This window comes from Nanorana parkeri, unplaced genomic scaffold, assembly GCF_000935625.1.
Source record: "Nanorana parkeri isolate BGI_ZX_2015 unplaced genomic scaffold, ASM93562v1 scaffold360, whole genome shotgun sequence".
Lineage (NCBI taxonomy): Eukaryota > Metazoa > Chordata > Amphibia > Anura > Dicroglossidae > Nanorana > Nanorana parkeri.
Genome location: NW_017306628.1, coordinates 738,657 through 744,723, shown reverse-complemented (window position 1 = coordinate 744,723; position 6,067 = coordinate 738,657). Strand labels below are relative to the sequence as shown.

The window sequence follows — 6,067 nt, the reverse complement described above, 5'->3', positions numbered from 1 at the left end:
TTTTTTTTTTTTTTTTTTTTTATTAACATCAACTGTTGTACTTTATCTTCTTCAGGTAGAGCTTGACAGTCAGCCTGACAGCTGGAGGCAAAAATGTTTTCACAATTGAATTTCAAATAAGATTAAAAAAAGATGAAAACATCCGCAAACTGGCATGTCACTATTTGTAATACTGTACACGTTTGTTTATTGACGGGGGAAATATATCTCATGTGGAGACAATAAATGCTGTAACCGACATGTGATGAGCAGGTTGTGTTTTGTTTGCTTGTCATCATTTTATATGTGATAATGTACTCCTTACTGTGAAATGTAAATTCATGGAATGACCACCAAATGGTATTGTGGGAATGGTGAAAAGCTGCAAGTAAAAAGGTTTTACAAAATCACTAAAATTGAGATCTGACAATGACCTCATTGACTATCAGAGAGACATGCTGGGCAATGTATATTTGTTTTATTCGGATTCATTATTGATAAAGCGTTTGAGCGTTTAAAAATCCTTTTATGTTACATAGTTTTTATGAATATATTATAGGCATTTTATAATATGCAGAAACAGCATCATTTTCCAAAAAACTTTAACACGTATCATTAAAAAGCAGTTCTTGAGCTCCAGTCAAGTGACCTTGCCTTAGCTGAAATTATATCATCAGTCTGCTGCAGGCAGGAGGAAGCGTTTCCTCAGTCTCCTCTTTACTGTTGATAAGACTGCAACACTGTAACTTTGTAGCAAGCCCTAAGGCAGCAGTTCTCACCCCGTCGGGGGTCGAATGATGATTTGCCAGGGGTCGCCCGGGAGCGGCTCCCGGCTGCCTGGGAGAGAAACACTTTCTCCCAGAAGTTCTCCATCAGGTCCTCTTCTAGTGATTGACAGCAGCAGAGGGTGGGTGCAATAGCTAGTTTGCTATTGCAAAGTGAAATAGCCAATAGGAATCTAGCTATGCATTCCTATGGTGGTTTTTTTTTAATTCTGACGGCGTATACCAGTGGTTCTCAACCTGTGTGATTTCTGCTGTGCTAGGTGAGAGTCCCCCTCAGCCCTCTCCTAGCAAGCAGCGTCAGTTCTCCCGCCACGCCGCCAGATGTCGTTGCCGCAGCATCCCTAAATTTTACCGCTGGGAGTCACCGCAACTTGGCAAATGTTACCAAGGGGTCCCGGCCCTAGAAAGGTGGAGAACCACTGCCCAAAGTTAAGAGACTGCAGCAAAAAGTTGAGCTGTTTCAGACACGAGTGAACACAGCCAAAGCACCAGGATTTATATGACTGTCTTTGGTTTGAAGTTTAAAGGTGGTACAAAAACCTTGTATGCCTGTACTTGGTCAGAAGAACTTATTCCGATTCTCAAAGATGTAGATGTTGAGCCAGGAATATATCTAAACCAAGATGCCACCAACCTTAAAGAAAAAAAAAACAGATGTAGCTATTGTCAGGGGGAAGTATCGTGAGAGGTAATAAATGCATGCAAGTGTTACACTAAAGGTGCCCATACACTAAAGGTGCCCATACACTGTACCATTATCGTACGAGAATCGAGGGAAATCCCGCGATCGTACGATAATCGCAAAGTGTTTGGAAGGCGTGCAACCGTTTCTACTGTATGGTCGCACGTCTTCGATCGAACAAGCAGGCTGGAAAACCCACCGTGAATCGTACGATTCTCATCGGGTTAAGGTGTCCATACACTGTACGATTATCGTACGCGAATCGAGAGAAATCCCGCGATCGTACGATAATCGCAAAGTGTATGGAAGGCGTGCGACCATTTCTACTGTACGGTCGCATGTCTTCCGTCGAACAAGCAGGCTGGAAAACCCACCGGGAATCGTACGATTCTCGGCGGGTTAGTGGTCTGCTTGTTCGACAACTGCCGAACGGGCCGGTGCCCGCACAGCATTGCAGTCATCGGAAGCCCGCCTCTCAGGGGGGCGCGGCTTGCGATGATCGCAGGTACGATCTGCCTGTCCAAGATTGGCAGATTGTACGTTTTTTAAATTACTTTACAACCCTCGCAAGACAAAGGTCTTGCAAGGGTTGTAAAGTGTATGGCCACCTTTACACATTACTTAGCATGAATGCACTTACATGAACATGTATTGTATATATAATGCTAGGTCCACTTTCATTTATGTATCATTATTAATATTGTATAGAAGTCCCAACTATTAGATGAAACACTTTAAGTAGGTGAAATTGTTCTAATTCATGTGCTTACTGTAATTGCTAAGGATTTATTTTTCCAGAACACCTATACTCTTGGGATGTTTCCTCCATGGCCACTAATTATGTCTTGAGAGAAACCTCATCTACACATTTTCTTGGATCAGCTGAGTCGTTGTAAATAATAATCTCCTGAATACTCTACAAATAGACATCTCCTCTTCATTAGAAATCTCAACAAACAATATGAAATCCTAGTTTAATAAGGAGACTTCAGAGTGATTATGCAAAGTGCTTGTTGGTAATTGGTAATTTGGTGTGGAGGTGTTGTTTCCTGTCTTACAAAGGCAGCCTTGCGAGATTAAGCCAAGCTCTTGGCCTATAATTATTTGCTGAGCACATTTCCCTAGCATAATTATTAATATTTCTGTTTTTATTATATGTAGATATATTCAATGAAGAGGCTGTCTAACTAAAATAAACATTTGTCAAGTTCAAGAGGCCAGCTTGTGAAGATTAGCAAACAAATTGATTATCATTTTGCTATACATTTCCTGGTTTCACAGCAACATCTTGCTCAGTGTTCTCAAGTTTCTAAATGTTTGATTTGGTGAGCTGCAATGTCAAAGAGAAGGAAAAAAGTAGATAGATCGGTAAGAAAAAACCATGGCAGGTAGCAAATGCCAAAAAGAAATGTCCTCTTTCAGCTTCCTTCTGTTGAAAATAATGGAATATGCCAAGTATTGGATTTTTTGGGGAGTTTTAGATTTAAATTTTGTCCGTTTGATGCAATATTTGCACACATATCCATTTACATTTTTGATTAATTTAACTCCAAGTATAATTAATTTACAGCTAGGCATGTATTAGTAGATAAACTGCTTGGTCATGGTAAAGCAACTGTATATCAGACAGATATAGAGTATATCTGGCTCTACATACAAATGAACAAATCAGAAATATTTGTAATTGCCATTCCTGGCTACTGTTGAACTCTTGTAAGATGATTTCAGTACTAGATCCTAGGGGGAGCTGCAAACTTGCATAGAGGAGTCACAAGATTCTCTGTAGCTCAAAAAGGATAAAACTATTTTTATGTTTTCTGCATGCTCTTAGTTTCTGGGTTGTATAGCGTAACAAAAGCTCTGTTTTCAGCCTCCAGGATGCATTCTGATTTTCAGTTTGTGATTACATATTTCATGAATTAATAAAGTAACTACTAAAATCTTATTACATAGAATCACTCACATCAGTCTCTTTATGCAAAGGAGTCTAATTTCATCGCTGCTCTAAATCAAATACTAGGGCCAGGCTGGAAGGAGGCCAAGTATCTTACTAATATGTTCTAGATAGTGCACACGAAAATGTCATGCAGATAGGGTACCCAGTAAGATTTAAACCCAGAAAGTAGAGCTTCAAGACAGGAATGGTAGCCACTGATAATAACAGTATACTAGTGATGACACAAAGGATAGTGTCATGCACCTGAGCGGAGACCGAATGGATGAGGGGGCTGCCCCTGCGCCTCTTGTCCAACAGTGGGGACAGTGGAGTGTGTGGACAGGGGAGTGTGTGGAAGTGGGGACAGGGAGTGTGTGGACACAGAGGCGAACAAGTGCTGATGAAGCAGACTGCACTGCGTGAGTCCTGGAACTCAGGGGATACGACTGGAACAGGAGACAGAAGCAGGTCGAGGATATAGCCCGAGGTCACAGCCAGCCGGGCAGCGAAGTACAGTGTCGAGAACCAGGAGAGATGTCGGGGGTCACAGGCCAAGGTCGAGAGCAGCAGATCAGCGAGGTACCAGGCAGACGGCAGAGAGTAATCCAGCAAACAGGCCGAGGTCTCAGTGGCAGGCAGCGTGCGAAAGGAGTGGTCAAGAAACAAGCCGAGACAGGTGCAGGAATCAAGCAGACAGATGAGATCACAGGGAGACAGGAACAAGCTGAAGATCTTTCAGCAACCTGTGCACATTACAAGCTTGTTTATATAGGCCAGCCCATTAGTGCAGGTCCTATGCAACTTCCTGTGCGCCACCCTGTTGGCCCGTGCACGTCTTTCATGCGTTGTGTTTCCACGCATGTTCCGTGCATGCCTGTGCACTATTGCATGTTTGGCAGTACGTACTGGGCTGTTCTTATTGGTAGCCTGCATGAACATGTATCATTATTTGTGGACAGCTGTATATAACTTACCTTATCACAATTTATAGATTGAGTCACTTCCCTGTGCACAAGCTGCCAGCTTTAAACAGTAAATATCAGACCGTGGAAAGGGGAAATGTTTGGTTTACATAAACTATGCATGGAACACCTAGGCCAGTATTCAGTAAGACTGGCTACTCATGCACACCTAGGCAACCCTACTTGCACAAAATAACAGTTTGCGTTAATGGCTCAAGAACATTTTTTTTTCATACAGACTGATCGAAGTTTTGTCCATATTCATCGGCCATAACAGAAAACCTACTAATGTAGAGAATCAATTCTGGCTTGTGAATGGATCTAATTTCTGGCATTAAGGGATATCTCTTCAAAATAAACAAAGGGTTTTTAGTTAGCAAATATTTCACTGTGCCATTAAGTCTTGTGTGACTTATTCCCTCTACCTGGGCACCAGTTTGTGGGTCCACCAAAAGTGATAACGTACAAGGTGGTTTTAAGAAAAGGGGAAAAAGGGCACTGTTTTCCTGCCAACCAGGGCAAGGGACCCATTTAGTGCCTTGTAAGTAATTGTGCATAGACTGACAAGGCTGTAAATGAGCTCATATATCTCAGTCCTCTAGTACTCTCTAAAGTCAAGTAACCTCTGGTTTTATGAAGGAGGATCCATTCTTTAAGTTCAAGAAAGCAACATGATCTTATATGTCCTTGGTTCTATTAACAATAGGTACTATATGTCTAACTGTAATCTGTCTAGCTGTACTCTTGGTGGTGGGTTTTAATAAATAAATGTTTGCCCTGGGTCTACTTATGTCTTAAAGAGGCCTACCAGTTTTCATGTCACATGTTTGTACATTATTCCCATCACTAACCAAAGAGTGGGGATTCTAGGGTTGTCTGAATTTTGCAGTATATAAGTTTTGCTTTTTTATTTATACTATTGTAATGCTTTAATAGTACTCAAAAACAATATGAGACATTTTTATAACTTACTAAAAGGCGCCGTGTCTACCTCAAACCAACTTCTTGTATCTCTTGAGGATCCAAGATATCACCACCCAGAATCTCCAAATCTACCCAACTACTCCAGGCATTACAAAACTATATGTACCACATTATAATATAATGTATCACATTATCCCAATGGATTCTCCATGATAAAGGTTAAATACAAAAAAATTGAAAATCAAGTTGTGAGAGTGTTATCTTTCTATAGCCTTACCATAGGGTGCAGATATAAGCAAATGTGTTGAAAACTAAGCACTGAGTGATTGGGTGATCATACTCATTGGATATAGATGAAAGTTTTAAGACTCAGTAATGATTGACGGAAATTTTCTTGAGGGTTTTTTTTGCAAATGATTTAAGTATGTTTTGTTAAGGGATAGAGATATTGGCACCACAGAGGAATGTATTGTTTCCCTCAGTTTTCTTCCTCTTCCTTCTGGGTTTTTTTTTCTTTTTCTTGGGGAAGGAAAAGGGGGGGGAAGGGGGGGGGGGGTTGTGGGGTTTGTTTTTGTCTTTATTTGTAATGTATTTGTAAAGAATTGTATTTCATTATTAAAAAGTATAATAAAAATTATATGATGAAAAAAAAAAGATATCACCACCTAGAGTCTCCAAATCTGCCCAACTGCTCCAGGCATTACAAAACTATATGTACAGTAAGTATCACATTATCCCAATGGATTTTCCATGATAAAGGTTAAATAAAAAATGTGAAAAATCAAGATCTGAGAGTGTT

The 6,067-nt window shown here is 40.6% G+C and overlaps 1 protein-coding gene across 1 annotated transcript in view; it reads right to left on the bottom strand.

Moving 5' to 3' along the window:
* KLHL32 (kelch like family member 32) overlaps positions 1-3,919 on the bottom strand; it is a 127,573-nt gene extending 123,654 nt beyond the window's left edge. The window contains exon 1 of the mRNA XM_018558810.1: positions 3,909-3,919. The gene's annotated coding sequence lies outside the window, so the exon portion shown is untranslated. The remainder of the gene's footprint in view (positions 1-3,908) is intronic.
* Between the last annotated feature and the right edge of the window lie 2,148 nt (positions 3,920-6,067).